The sequence below is a fragment of the Zophobas morio genome, unplaced genomic scaffold (genome assembly GCF_036711695.1).
Source record: "Zophobas morio isolate AGI-343-1 ecotype UQ-CSIRO unplaced genomic scaffold, CSIRO_AGI_Zmor_V1 ptg000108l, whole genome shotgun sequence".
In the NCBI taxonomy this organism is placed as follows: Eukaryota; Metazoa; Arthropoda; class Insecta; order Coleoptera; family Tenebrionidae; genus Zophobas; species Zophobas morio.
In genome coordinates, this window is record NW_026972213.1 from 5480683 (window position 1) to 5495385 (window position 14703).

At 33.1% G+C, this 14703-nt stretch overlaps 1 protein-coding gene across 6 annotated transcripts in view; it reads left to right on the forward strand.

The window, feature by feature from the left end:
• The first annotated feature begins 12934 nt into the window (after positions 1-12934).
• Positions 12935-14703, forward strand: part of Sbb (scribbler) — a 182731-nt gene continuing 180962 nt past the window's right edge. For all 6 annotated transcript variants that reach the window (XM_064076923.1, XM_064076921.1, XM_064076920.1 and 3 more), the window contains exon 1: positions 12935-13229. The gene's annotated coding sequence lies outside the window, so the exon portion shown is untranslated. The remainder of the gene's footprint in view (positions 13230-14703) is intronic.

The following is a 14703-nucleotide window of genomic DNA, read 5'->3' on the forward strand; positions in this document are numbered from 1 at the left end:
GATGAATTATGTCAATACAGATTTGAAACTTAAAAAAACGTATATTTTCTTTTAACAAAAACTTCAATGTTAAATATTAAAAGTGAAAACACTTTCGACATTCGAGATTTCAGTCAATATTTTAAGTTAAATGAAGACACCCAACTACAGTTCAAATGATGATGGATGTGTTAAAAAAAGCGCTAGACGCTAAACTGCAAAAACAAGCTCATTCTTTATCTCAAAAGCACCACTTCTGATGCCAAAGCGATAAATGTGGCAACCATGACTGAAAACTTTAATCATAATACATTTGGAATAAATGATGACTGTGCTTGTACATCTATTAGTTTTATTTATCAACACTTTTAAACTCTTTAGCGCGAAACGTAGACGAGTTAAAACAAACACTAAAGCTTCCTTATAAATTTACATGGAATTTATTATTTCAAAAATTAGCGTAAAATAAATGCATTAATCATCAACGCCTTGTAGAGTGTGTATGTTTTAAAGAATCAAGAAAAATTTGTTACATATTCAAAGTTAAACTACTAGGATGTGAAAAAATTGGTCGAAGTTTATTTCGACAGATCGTCCCTCGCACATGAAGTACAAGTCCAACAAATACCGTTTCTTTGAAAAATATAAAATTAGATTTAGCGATATTTTTTTGTGATAACTTCTGTAAAGTAAAAACCAGCGGAATAAATAACAGCCCGTGTACCGTGGGGGCGCAATTTCCAAGGGGACACAAGTACGGACAATGTAAAGTATATTTAAAGCAGATAACCAGCTGGAAAAAAAGCCTCTGAGCAATAATAACATGCTTAACTTCAAGTGTTTGTGTTTATACATCATACACCACGTACAAATTAGTTTGATTTGAATGAGCATGTTGTTTCAAAACGGAGTACTAAAATTATTAAAAATTAAACCAGAATCGAACAAAATGTTCTCAATATTATTATCGTTATTCTTTTTTTATCATTATTAAATAAAGACGTGCGTATTCTCATTGTCTCTCGTTCTTAATTTGATTAATAAAAAAATAGAAAGTGATTGATTTTATTAAATTTATTTTATTTAATGAAAAAAAGTGCCGCCAGCGAGTTTCAATCGAGCCTCGGTCGTAAAGCGGGTACATTACCACTCTGTCACGCCAGCGGTAATACGATTGCGTGCTATGCTCGTAAAGAACAAGGCGGATTAAACAATAAAGAAATATAATAATAATAATAATAACCAAAATCAAAATAGATTCGTAAACCACAAGTACGAGAGTATATTATTTCCTATAATTTCTACAATTCTTAAAATTTTTCAGAAAAACTCTCACTTGAAATGTGCAGAGTGGTATGCTTTCACGCTTCGTTCTTAGACAGTTAAAAATATAAAAAAACTTACGATTTTGCAATTATGATATTCTTTAAGTTTTCTTAATTGCGCAAATTTAGCTTCACGAATAAACAGGAAATTAAATACAAACAATTCTTGGCATATACTTAATTACGTTTTCCTTGGGTAATGTGACATTACGGAATGTTACGAACGAAATTTATGACTAATGCTTAATTCTTTTAATCTGCAATTTTGAAGTGCTTGACACTTAGAATTGTCACCTGTTTCGCAAACAGGAAACATGTCACTTTGGTGGGAGCCTTAATTCAAACTTCGGGTTTAACCGGAAAATTATAAGAACGAATAGGTGCTAAAACATTGTACAAGTACATATTACTAGAATGATTGTCGTGGATGTTGGTGGCACTATAATAGAAGATATGGATCTTTATTAACATTTATTGCGGAATTATAAAGAAATAAAATCTTTGTATGTTGTTAGTCTCCATTTCACAATTGTTATAATATACAAAACACGTGAGGAAAAAGAATTACAAAATTTTGTTATATGACCTCGTTTAAAATGGTACAATTTTTACTTCCCGAGCGTAAGCTAAGGAAGTCGAAGTATTGTAATAGGTCTATTCAGCGAGTGGCTACTTTTATATTTTCTCAACGTGTCATGACTCCTAGAGTACGAAACAATAAGTCGCCTGTTTCCGTTTGTCTGTCGTCTATTTGTCTGTGACGAACTGAACGACTGTTCTTAAATTTTATATGTATTTTAGGAATATCGTGTAGATGATAAAACGCTAACCAAGATTTGGCTAATCATCTGTACCAACAATGTAATGACGGCACCTCAAAATGTTGATAGTAAGTGTGATTCAAATTTTATAAAATAACGTATTCCTGTACTTGTATTATTGGATTATATGTATCTATATCTCGATATGTAGATAACCAAATTTTTGAGAAAAAAAACCATTTGACAATTTAACAGTAATAAAATTTTCTAATTTTTCGGAAAAGCGGGATATGATTTATTGCATTTCAGGGACGAGGGAAGTTCTGTCTTAGCCCAGTCTTTTAACAATGCAAAGATTAAATAAAAATCTTTATTTTATCTTTCTTATTTTATAGGGTTTAGACCAACTTTTTGTTAGAAGTAAACAAGTTATTGCATGTAAAATTCAGTTTTTGTAACTTGTGTTCCTTCTTCTGCAGTATATTTCTTTGGAAGACATTTTACTGTTTAAATTATTGTTCACGTATGACAGAACCTTGGAAAGCAATTTAGACATTCATTCGAGTCGAAACACCCTTCTGTATAGCGTCCTTGTAATCCTGTGGTGTTGTTTATCAGGGGGAAGGGAAGATATATATTCTCCCCGGTCTGTAACGTGTAATCAACAAAAATGATCCTCTAGTAGTGTTGTCTTTCTCATCCGAGTTGTGCGTAACACAATGGACAAAAAGCTTGCTCGTTCAGGACCAAATAACTAAAGAACAATTTTTATTAATGGTCACTTAAAACAATTGTATATCATATTTTGTAATTTTGATTGCTCTACAAGTAAAAAATCAGAAAAAACCGAGTCTGGACACCGTTTCAGTAGAAGTGCAAACGTGAAATTTTTGATATTGTAGAGACAATTTATTTAGAGGAAAGTAAAGAACTGATCTCTAAGGTCAGTTTACGGTTTGGAAAGTCCATAACACAGTTAGGAATTATATCTATCACGTATGTGCAAAATTTTCTGTAAATATTGACAACTATAAAAATTCGCCTACATGATTAAATATATATTTTATTACTCATACACGTATGGCTACACTTCATACATATAAAGTAGTTTGCTGAATTCAATTTATTCTAAAAACACCTTAAAACTCGGTAGTTTTCAATATTTCATTTTTTTTTTCACAACAAATGGATGTGGTCGGTGTGAATTTAAAAACATTAATTATATCAAGCTTAACATTCATAAAAAGGTATGCTCAAAATTGGTCTAAGATTATTTCGACCACAATATATATCCTGAAGCACACAATATATACAGAATTTTTTTTATGAAATCCCTATAAAGGAAACCAAAGAAATGCGTGTAACGATAAAATAAAGATAAATAAGCATGCTATGTGTGTGTCCCAAGTGAGTTTTTTTATCGTAAAATTTTACGATGACGTCATCAATATTTTAGTAAAGACACTTATATATCAGTTTGAATAAGCACAGTGTATTACTAATAATAACAATACTGCGTTCCCAAAATTTCGGGAAAATAGAGTGAGCCGTTCTTGATTTGATCAATAAAATAAACTGGCTCATTCATGAACTCTTTTGAGTCACCTTGTAAAAACAATTCTAATTAAGGTATCATATACAATGTTCGACCATTAGATTTTGCACTGGATTCATAAACCACAAGTACAGGAGTACATTACTTTATACAATTTAAATAACCTTTATTCTTCGAAATTTTGAGCAGACGCCATCAAATTATTGGTGGGAATGATTAGACAAATTCTGGCTAGCATTTTACCGTCTGTGAAATATTCAAAATCTTATAAATATAAAATTTGACAACAATCGGTCCCGTAGTTTCGGAGATTATCTATCTACTAAAAATCAATACAGACAGACGACAAACGACAGTATACATAATTTTAAACCTAATTTATATATGTAGACCACAAAATTCCTGGTGACGCAAATTAGTCCTCAGGTGTAGGTACTGTACAGTGTAACAGGTTTTTATCGGCGCAGTTATAATAAGGATGTAAGGACACGAATAAAATTCAGTATTTATATTATTAATTACTACATCGGATTGCTTAATTAAATTAAAAACAGAGCGTTGTTACTTTACTTTTTATGTAATTAACGCTAAATTACCTTCATTTGGCTCGTATGAAATTCTGTCTTGACACCATATATCTACATGATAATAATTACTTAATTAGTGAGTGAATTATACGAATGCACATAAAAATGAACAGTGAAAAGTGCACTTTATCTAACATTCAGTAAACTGTACTATAAAGTTGTACATGTACGTTTTTTTCTACTTTGTATATGTTAAGTGACGGCTAAATTCAAACGTTCAATTTAGCATGTAAAATTTTTGTAAAAAAAAAGTGAAAGATTTTACTTTATGGAAGTGAAATATTTCAAGTTAAGATACACTGTTTTGAGCTACATTTATTTTGTAAAGCTATTTTGGAAAGGCGGTATACCCATGTGGTTAAATATATTATTATAATATATTATACCTATATGTATATTAAATAGCACTGAGATTGGCCGTAAAATCACATCAGAACAATGTGAGACAATCTTACTTTTTATCATATGTTGTTAATCATTAATTTGTTTAACTGGGCAAGCAACATTATATGTGTAAATATAAAAAACAACCAAATATAATGTCTAAATAAATAGTCCGTACAAGAAATAAAAAAAAAACTAAAACAAAGAATTTTAGAAAGCAAAATTTAGGTAACATTAAAAAAATGTTTAATGCTCGTCCCTACTTTCTAAAAATAAATACAATAATCTACTCAATACTCATGTATATTTTCCACTTTAATTCAATTTTAATTACTAAATGCAAGGCCGTATTAGCATTCACGAATTTTTTATTTAGTCTCGTGCGAGTTAGTTTTCCATTTTGAATTTAGACCCTCGCAACGAAACCTATTAATATGTAAAAGCTGAGTAATATGCATGTCAAATAAACAATGCTTGCTCGGAAAATAAGTTCAGGTGAAGGTAAACATGTGACATAGATAATCTTATCAGGATCAGGTAAATAAATCTTGTTTTGGCGTCCTTCTGTCATACTCATAATATCGAAGAAAACGTAATCTCCCAACTTCCTAAACTTGTTAGAAAACACCGGATCGTAACGCGCATAATAAAATCGAGAGTCGAAGTTGTCGGTAATCACAGCAACACGCTTGTAGAGCGAATATCGCATACAATGGAGAAAATTATTTGACAGCTATTAAATGATACCTTTATTCCCTGCTTACGTAAGAACGGTTGTCGAGTTTGTAACAAGTCGGTGTTTAAAGAACTTGAGTCTTGCACTATTATCTGCATTACAAGATTCGCGTTTTGCCATTTATGTCATGGTATAGTCAACAGTTACAGACATGACACAACGTAGCAATTAAATTTTATTGCATCGATAAATAATGTAACATAGAGTGAAGTACCTCTTCACAATTATTTCACACTGAACATGCAAGATAATGTTTAAATAATTGCAGAGACAAGTAATGTCACTGTTCGTACGCTTCTTGGATGTCGTAAAGAGTCAAGGGAAGTCACATTCCGAATTATTTATAGTTCTAAGCTTAAACACCAAATGTTTGCATCACCTGCTCAACAACAATTAAAAGTACCTGCGAAAAAATTAATTAGCAGAAAGGTGTCATAACTCGGAGCTGTTTAAGCGAGGAAAGTCTTTATGGAAGTGTTAAATCTAAACTTTTATGTTTCTCGAATTAGATTCTTTATTTACCGAGTTTATTTAAGTTTATGCGCGGATTTTACAGTACAATAAATTATCTTGATTAAATTTTTTTCTGGAAAGTTGGTCGGAAAACTTGGTTAAGCCCTCCACATTTTTCTTTTGACTAAGTTTGAACAAACACAATGCGCATTGTTCAAAAATATGACATCAGCACGTCGCTAATTTAAGTAAATTGTTACATATTTCACAGTTTATAAATAACTGTAGCGCTTATTTAGAATTTGCACATTTATGAAAAGAATGCTCGAAGTGTTAATTATCGTATTTAAAATAAGTGAGTGTGTACATACAACTCATTACCTTTAAAATTTTCTCTTTTGCGGACAGCATTAAACATTATCTCGCCTGACTTTAAACTGGTCCATTTTAACGCTTTTACAACGCTTTGTAATTATGAGCAAAAAAATTAACTTGTTTTTCCAGTATGAGGTGATGACTGATGGACGTGTATACCATGTTTGGGTATGAAATGAATGCGAACGCGATATCATGAAAACTTCGAATAAAAAAAGTAGATAAGTATGTGCCGCAGTCCAATTTGTCATAGTGGTGTGAATGTGAACTGATGCTGGGGTTCTTCTAATAACCGCCACGTCACGCTATTGAATAGTTGCTCTATTATTCCACGTTATAATCTAAGCCCATATGGTCTAGTCACGTGTCTAGTAAGGGTGAAGTTGTTGACCTGGAGGTTTTGTCGTTACGACGGAGAATCAGCAGTGTCAATATTACTATACCACCATGTACGTGTAGTGGGATGACTGGTTAAAGTAACATTGACATATGTCATGTGTAACAAGCCGTACTTGTTTACCTTGCTGTTTCCTGTAGAATACAACTTCTAAATCTAATTGAACGTTTAAAAAGTTCCTGAACCTGAACATGACAGGATATTTTGTTTTGTTTTCGATAGCATAAAGAAAAGCGGAATGCTGAACAAAATGTACACTTGGCAATTTTTATTGCAATGTACTGAAGAGGGTTCTCAAACCTCAAAGTCTGACCTGCTATTTCAAAAATTCTCGATGATTTCACGTAGTTTTAGATGTACAGGCGATAAAGAAATAAAGTAATAAAATACTTATCCGGCATTTTATTGCTTTTATGTGTAAATCAGATCTAGACTATCAACTAAGTACATATTATTAATGAACAGTAATAAAATTTTCGACAAGCACTGTCGAACAGAATTATCTAGAGTGAATGTTTAAAAGTCTCTGGTTGCTATCCTATCGACAGTTTGCTGTCTGCTTTGTATTTTTGTTCGCGCTTCGCACATCGCCGAATACGCAAAGGCAAATTTTTTATTTCAGTTATATATTCCTATAAAGTTTTTTATAAACCAGAGATTAATTTATTACATAAGTATTTTCTCGATGACGGCAGAGGTTTTGATATTGCGTATATCCTGGTTTTTTGAGATAAGAGGAATTTGTCATAATCCATTTTAATAACGATTGTAAATATTAGGAACATAAAAAATGGGTCAAATTTTTTCTGTACAGGATTTTTTTTATTTGCAATTGCTTGAAAACAACGATTTGTTTTGATATGATAAAAATATATCTGCAATATGATTGTTTCATCATCTGTTTAAACGCATTTTTCAGTTAGAACTTTTTTAGATTTTTGTTTTTCATTATGTTTCGGTAATCGACATTCAGGCAAAATTTCTAGCACTGCCAGCACTAAGGATAAGTAATGAATGATACGCACTCATGAGACTGGTATTTAACATTCTGACTTGAGGTGTCTTGTTTACCGATCGCAAAGTACTATAGCTTAAGGGTATTATTAAACAAGACGATGGAGGAGGGGACGATAACAAGTGGAACTGATTGGAAGCTGTGGAACAACAAAAAAAAACAAATATCAACAAAAAGGGAACACATTTTTATGGGCCATTGTAGTCAAAGAGAGAAAAAAAAGACAATAAAAATAAGATTAAAAAATATTTAAAATCAAAACTATACTTGAAAGCAGAAGGTGTAAAACATTAAGAACTGAAGTAAAACACTTGCGAAAAACGAAAAGTAAATATGAAAATAAAACAAGGAAACTTCACACAAAACCAAAAAACTATTCTGCGCCTCACAGTTAAAACGAAAAAAATATACACCATGAAAAACGTAAAAGACGAGAATGGCAAATAAACATCAAAAAGACGGAAATAATACTTGGATGAGTTAACACACACTAAGATGGTCCATAATGTTTCACTTTTTTTTTGCTTGTTTGCAGATCGCCGAATTGATGATTACTTGTTCATTATAATAATGTGTGTGCTTTTATATGTATATGTTCTTCTTTGAGGATGTCTGAGTTACCTGAAACAAGAATTCCGAAAGTATGATGATACATGTTTTATTGGATTAGTTATTTTTATGTAATGTGAGCTAAAACTGGTATTTTACATGATCTTGGGGACTTCCAGTTTTGTGTTATCTTAGTGTAGTTATTCAATTTGTCAAGAACTGTTTGACAATCATTTATTGGTATGATTTTACAGAAGTTCTTAGTAATTTAAGAATTCTACTGCGCAAAGTGATTAACTTGAAATTTCCAAGACACTGTTTTAACCACAACCTTGTTATCTCTTGCGAATTTGGAAGTAGTGGTTAGATGTGTAAAATAATTTTTGCGTTGTTAATAATTGCATTCTTACTTAGTTCTCTGAGGTAGTATTTTATTTAGAACATTGTTTTCTGATGTTATTAATACATTATTGTTTTGAATAGATTTCTCGTTGTTTGGATTTCTTAAAAAACAGCATTTTAACACCACTGACTTACTGTAACCGCCAAGATGCCAATACAATAAATAATCGGATGCAACCCTGAAGAAGAATAGAAAATAGTTCTCAAAAAGCATGGAATAAATAAAATTAAATAATGGTGTTCCCTTTAAGAAATCGGTCATCACATTATTAGTGTTATTAATAGCATTATGTAAAATATTATTTGTTTTTATAACATGAAATTTTTATGACATGTACTACAGCTGTTGTTATTACTATGTAAACTCAACAACATTAATGTTTTAGTACATTTAATTGAGAACTCAGAACATTAAAGTTTTATAATTGTCACCATACAATGTGAACTGTTATTCCAACGTGAATTCCAGTGTGCATAGTTGTTTTCGTGTTATATTCACTGTCGCTGTTTGAAATAATCATTTATTATTTTTCAGGTTTCGATTGAACATTTGCACGACTTTGTCAAAATTAAAAACAGAAGTTTGCCAAAGAAATTATTTTTACCAGAACAAAAACAATATGCAATAATTGTTGACTTTGTTAAAGCAGTTTCATTGAAAAGAGAGTATATTTTGGCTCTGTTCTTCTTGAAATATGTTTTATAAAAAAAAAACTCTTTCGGGAAGAATGTATGGAATTATGAAAATATTTGTTCTTGGATTGTCATCAACTCATCGTGTGTTTACTGTTATTAGAGGCGGTCGGGATTGAATCATCTCCTATTACGAGAAACATAGCCTAATCCAGTGCCGTACCGTGAATTATTTTGCTAAAATTAGTTATTAGTGTAAAGTATGTATTTCCTACTAATGGTCTTGAATTTTCGTGTGTAACTCTGCCGTTTTGGGGTCGACACATCTTTTAATAAGAAAAATCCTCTTTCTACTTACGTTTGCACTACTAAATAAACGGCTGATAATGTTGATCTATGATATTCCTGTGTCTTCTGAGATAAATTGCTGTAATATGTAAGGGTCAAGATCTTTTCCAAAAATTGAGCCAATTTTTTGTGTTAACTGAGTACCAAACTCATCAAAAATGTTTTTTAACTTCTTTATGATAATTAGAGAGCGGATTTCTGTCGGGCTAGGCAAGGCCAAACTCAGTACGGCTCGTACGGGATGGGAATTCATTGCAGTTACGGGCTGCACTTCGTTTATTTGAGATTAGAATAACGTTGTTTCGTTGCACTCTGCTGTTAATTCCCGTTCTCATTTACTTAGCCGTTTGATTATTAAATCGTTAATTGTATTTATGGAATAAGTGACGATTAAATTTAGTGATTATATCTATCACCCGCTACTGAGTCCCGGCGATCCAGCGCGTCCCCACCTATAATCGTGACGTAGCCCGACAGAAATCCGCTGTCTAATGATAATACTGTTTACTTTTGTCATCGCTTCGGTTGAAGACAGATTTTGGAAACTATTTCTAAAATACTAAACAAAAACAAAGAAAATTTTTGAAAAACATCTTTGCGCTGTCTATAATTCAAGGAGCGTCGTTGTTTTTTAAAATAAACACAACAGTCTGTTGTAAGTATAACGAAATATAACTCTCCTTAGAATCACCATTTTGTAGGTAGATTCATGCATCTTTGTGTCTTTGTGAACTAACTTGTTTTGTCATATAATATTTTTGGAGACAAAATAATATTTCCATCACACATATTACATTGGATAAGATGATTGTGAATAAAAGGAAAAGTATCACCAAACTACGGATACTTTAATAATATAGGAGTAACTAATTTAAAGTATGTTCAATATTAACAGAAGCTAAGAAAGAAAAAATGAACTTAAACACTAAGGACTAGAAAGTAAAAATTAGAAAATCCTGTGACAAAAAAGAAGAAAGGAAAAAAGAATGAAAAAAGAGAAAAAGAAAGAAAAAATCAGACTTCAAAGACGAAGCAACAGTGTTTGAAATTGCAGTTATCAAAGTAAATATCACATGCACAATTTAAGTTGTTAACTAGAATAGACATTAGATTGGTGACCTAACTAAGACATTGGTGCTTCTACAGCTGCAATAAAGTATATTCGAATTTCTTGAGTTTAAATGAGAAACTAGAAAGTTTAGTTTATGCAGAAGATACGAAAAATCCATCTGAAAGTTGACCAAATTATAAAAAACGAAATATGCTGACAACACGCTTAGTATGGAGCGTGATAAGACTGAATCCAGTTAACAGACTAGTGATCAAAGTCCCAAGGAGGATAAGCAGCATCAGTTAAATATATATGATATGAACTTCAGATACTTTCTCTGTAGTGTTTTCAACTCTTTCACGTGAATGTTGTAAAGGGAATACCAAATAATTAAACCATAAGTTTTATTTATGATTTAGCTAAGATGTCTAATATGTGTATGATATGCGAAATAAAATTTCTTGTCAAATATAATACCAAAACTTTTGAACGAATCAACACGATTTACGCGTACCACCACCCAAGAGATAATAATGCCGATACAATTCTTTTTTCCTTGTGAAAAACATTCAATAACTGATCTAAAGCGTTTTGTAAAGCTATGCCCTCATTAGTTGATTTTATTTCGATGAAGAGTTTCATGTCATCAGCAATGAATTTTGTCAGCTGTATCGTTAATAAATAAAACGAACAAAAGTGGACCTAGGTCAGATCCTTGGGGCACACCGGAAGTAGGAGAAAAATTTGATATGTGAAAATTGCAGCATCTAACAAACTGGACTCTGTTAAATATGTAGGATTCAAAGAGTGATAACAGCGACTGAGTGAAACCTCAGTTATGGAGCTTGTTTAAGAGAATATGTATAGTGGTCAATTTGGTCAAGGTTTTTTGAAAATTGATATAAACTACGTTCACTTGGCTTTTTTGATCAAATGCTTCAGAAAACTGAAGCAGCCAAATTTGTGATGGTAGATCGTTTTTCAACAAAACCGTGCTGTTCAGGGGATATCAAACTTTTAACGCGGTAATAAATACGCTTGTATATTGTGGAATCTAAGATTTTGAAAAAATTGCAAAGCAGCGCAATAGTTCTATATAGTTTTGAATTCATTTTGGACCACCTTTTTGAAAGACACGAGTGATGCTAGTCTTTTTACACATACCTGGAAACTAAGAATTTTTTTATAATCAAGTAGTGAACAGGTTTAACAAAGGTATAAGCAGAATCCTTCAAAACGAAACTTTCAATACCATCGATGCAAGCTGTGATTTGGATCGTTTTAAAGCGTACAAAATTTCTTCATCAGTTAAAGATGCATGGGAAATTAGAGTACTGGAGAGACTGGTAGTTACCAATTGATTCTCACTGGGATCGGACAAAATATTTGTGGAGCTAAAAACATCGTTGAAAGCATTGATAATTTCATATGGAGTAGACTAATCGGTGTCTCTGTAATTAATTTCTGTAGGAATTTTCGGATTTCCTTTTTTATTACGAATAAATGCCCAAAGTTTTTTTGATCTGTTGATACAGAGTTTTGAAGTATGAATTATGGAATGTTTGTAGGCCGATTTAATTTGACTTTTGCAAAGTGACCGTAATGTTTAAACTGGTTGAGAAAATCGTTCGTTTTAAAACGTTTGCATTTTTTGTAATGATATAATTTTAACTTTAAATTATTTATTATCTGGTGACTGAACCATGGAGGATGTTTGCGACTGGTGTTAGAGTTGATAACGAATTTTGGAATAGCAACAGCGAAGGTATTGTTACGATTTACGGGTATTTAAAATTGGCATCTGTAATACAAATTTAAACGACTAAGAACAGCGATTATGTACAAAATATGTAATTTCAAATAATAAACCGTCGTACCCTTCTTTTATTTATTCGAGCACCACCGTCACCGATGATGAGTCACCACCGCTCATCGTCGCACATACGGCACATGGGTTTATTTCGTAGCATTATCACTCAAATTACCATAAAAAGATCATGCATCATTGACATCTTTAAAATTATCCAGAGACCAGTCTATAGAAGAATGTAGTTCGTACTGTAACGGATAGTTGGCTTTTATAAAGTTAAACTGTTGTGCATTAGCATTAATAAATTGATAAATAGTTAAAGTGGAAAACGTCATAAACAATTCAAAAGTAACAAGGAAAAAGAGGAATTTTGGGTGTTTTTACAAAAAATTGTCAATGAATGATTGCATTGACTTTAGCTACAGCAGTTTGCACTGTGCGTAAACGATAATTGCACTTTCGTCCGTTTTCTACCTCTTCGTCGAAGTTGGCTGTGTCAGCGAGCGCGCTTTTGTTTTGGCGTCGGCAAGTTCCGGACCGTGTCGGTAGCGCTCCGGATCGCTGTCCGCTAGTTCGCTGCCTTGTCTCTGTTGCGGCGAACAGTGCGTGTGAGCTGAGTACGGTGCAGTGTCAACAACATTCTGAGATGTATGAAATAATTTTTTTTTCGAGTTGATGAGATGCTACGGAGTGTGTTGTTGTGGCATTCGGCGCGTCTCCAGTTCGTACCCCTCAGATGAGTGTGCCCTAGTGTGTGCAGTGCCTGTGTGAAGTGGTGTTAGCCAGTGTGCACGCCGGATTCCCTCAGTGGATTAATTTTACTGTCAAGTGTGCAGTGGAATAAAACGACTGCCTGCCGACCGACGCTGGTGAGTGTGAACCACACCTAAGCGTTTTCGTTTGTTTTGGTGCCATTTTCGCCTGCATCTTTGTCTTGTCCTGCCTGGAAGACGTCTTCCTTCCCGCTCTCGCCCCGTCTCCGTCTATCGCACGTCTTGCCGCTGCCGCCTGCATCTGCACGTCGGCATCGTCCGTCTCTCTCACACTCGCAGTGGAGCTGTTTGTCTCTCACTCGCTCGATCGTTTGTAAACAAGCGTCGTTCCACAGTTCGATCGCTGGGGGAAGCCATTTTGTGATTACGGCCCGAGCTTTTTTACGACGACGGTTGGGGAAAATTTGAAAATTTTGCGAGCGCTGCTGCCAACATGCGCTTTATCGCGTAATTGTTATCTCTCCTCAGTCTATTTGCGATCTCGCCCACATAAATTACCATTAATCAACTTCCACACCAGCGCATAGGTATTTTCGAACATAATAGATTAACGTATTGGATAATAAGGAACTAGATCGGAGAGATAAGAATAGTAAAAACACCACGATTACAGCGGGTTTACGTATGTGCATCGACCGTTAGCGTTATTTATTAATTGAACGAGAAAAAATTATTTATACGAGGGACCGGCATAAATATTTATGAGTTTATTTACATTAATGCTTCAACATCTGTAATAAACTCGGTTGAGTGCTCGATTTTCTTAAGGCTCTCTAATTAAGGGGCTCGTTTACATGACTTGAATTTTAACATATCGGTAATGGTATGTCGTAGACGTAATCGAATTGTAATTGGGACTTGCATTCTACAGGAAAGTACAAAATAAAGATCTAAAACAAAAATCTTTCCGATTTCAGATACTGATGATCAAGTTAAAGAAACGTTTGTTGTGACCAAGTATCTGTGTGTCTTTTCTTGTATGACTTCTTAAAAGATGATAAGATGATAAATGAGCAATTCGTTTAATTATTCTTGAATTTTGAAAGCTGTTGGTTAAAAGCGGAGTAAAAAAATTGTTAAAGGATTCTATGGAAAGTAACAGATCAATCTCAACAGATTAGGTGCTCTTGGTGGTCTTTGTATATTTGACACACCTGGTGCACTGATTGTTACGCCAGTGACACCGAGTCATGCATAAAATGAGATTAATTGAATTTAATGTGTTCCGTTGGTGCCGAGATAGGAAATTGGAAGACTTGTTGACATCGTCAGGCATGATACATTATTCATACTTATTAAGTATTAATTTATTAATTGATTACTTTTAATAAAAAAGTTAGAAAGTTATCAAAGTAGTTTCAGTAACGAAGGTTTCATTGCCGTAGCATTTCAGATTGAGTTAAAAGAATTGGCCGAATGTTGGTGGACATAATTTTCCTCGCCTCTGAAACACATACAGTACAACATATTTTATAAAATTTCAGTAGCAGTTGCCATGCAAAATTTTGGTGTGACGACATCAAATCGTTGGTGGGAATGATTAAACAAGTTGGTTCGCGTTTTACTGTCT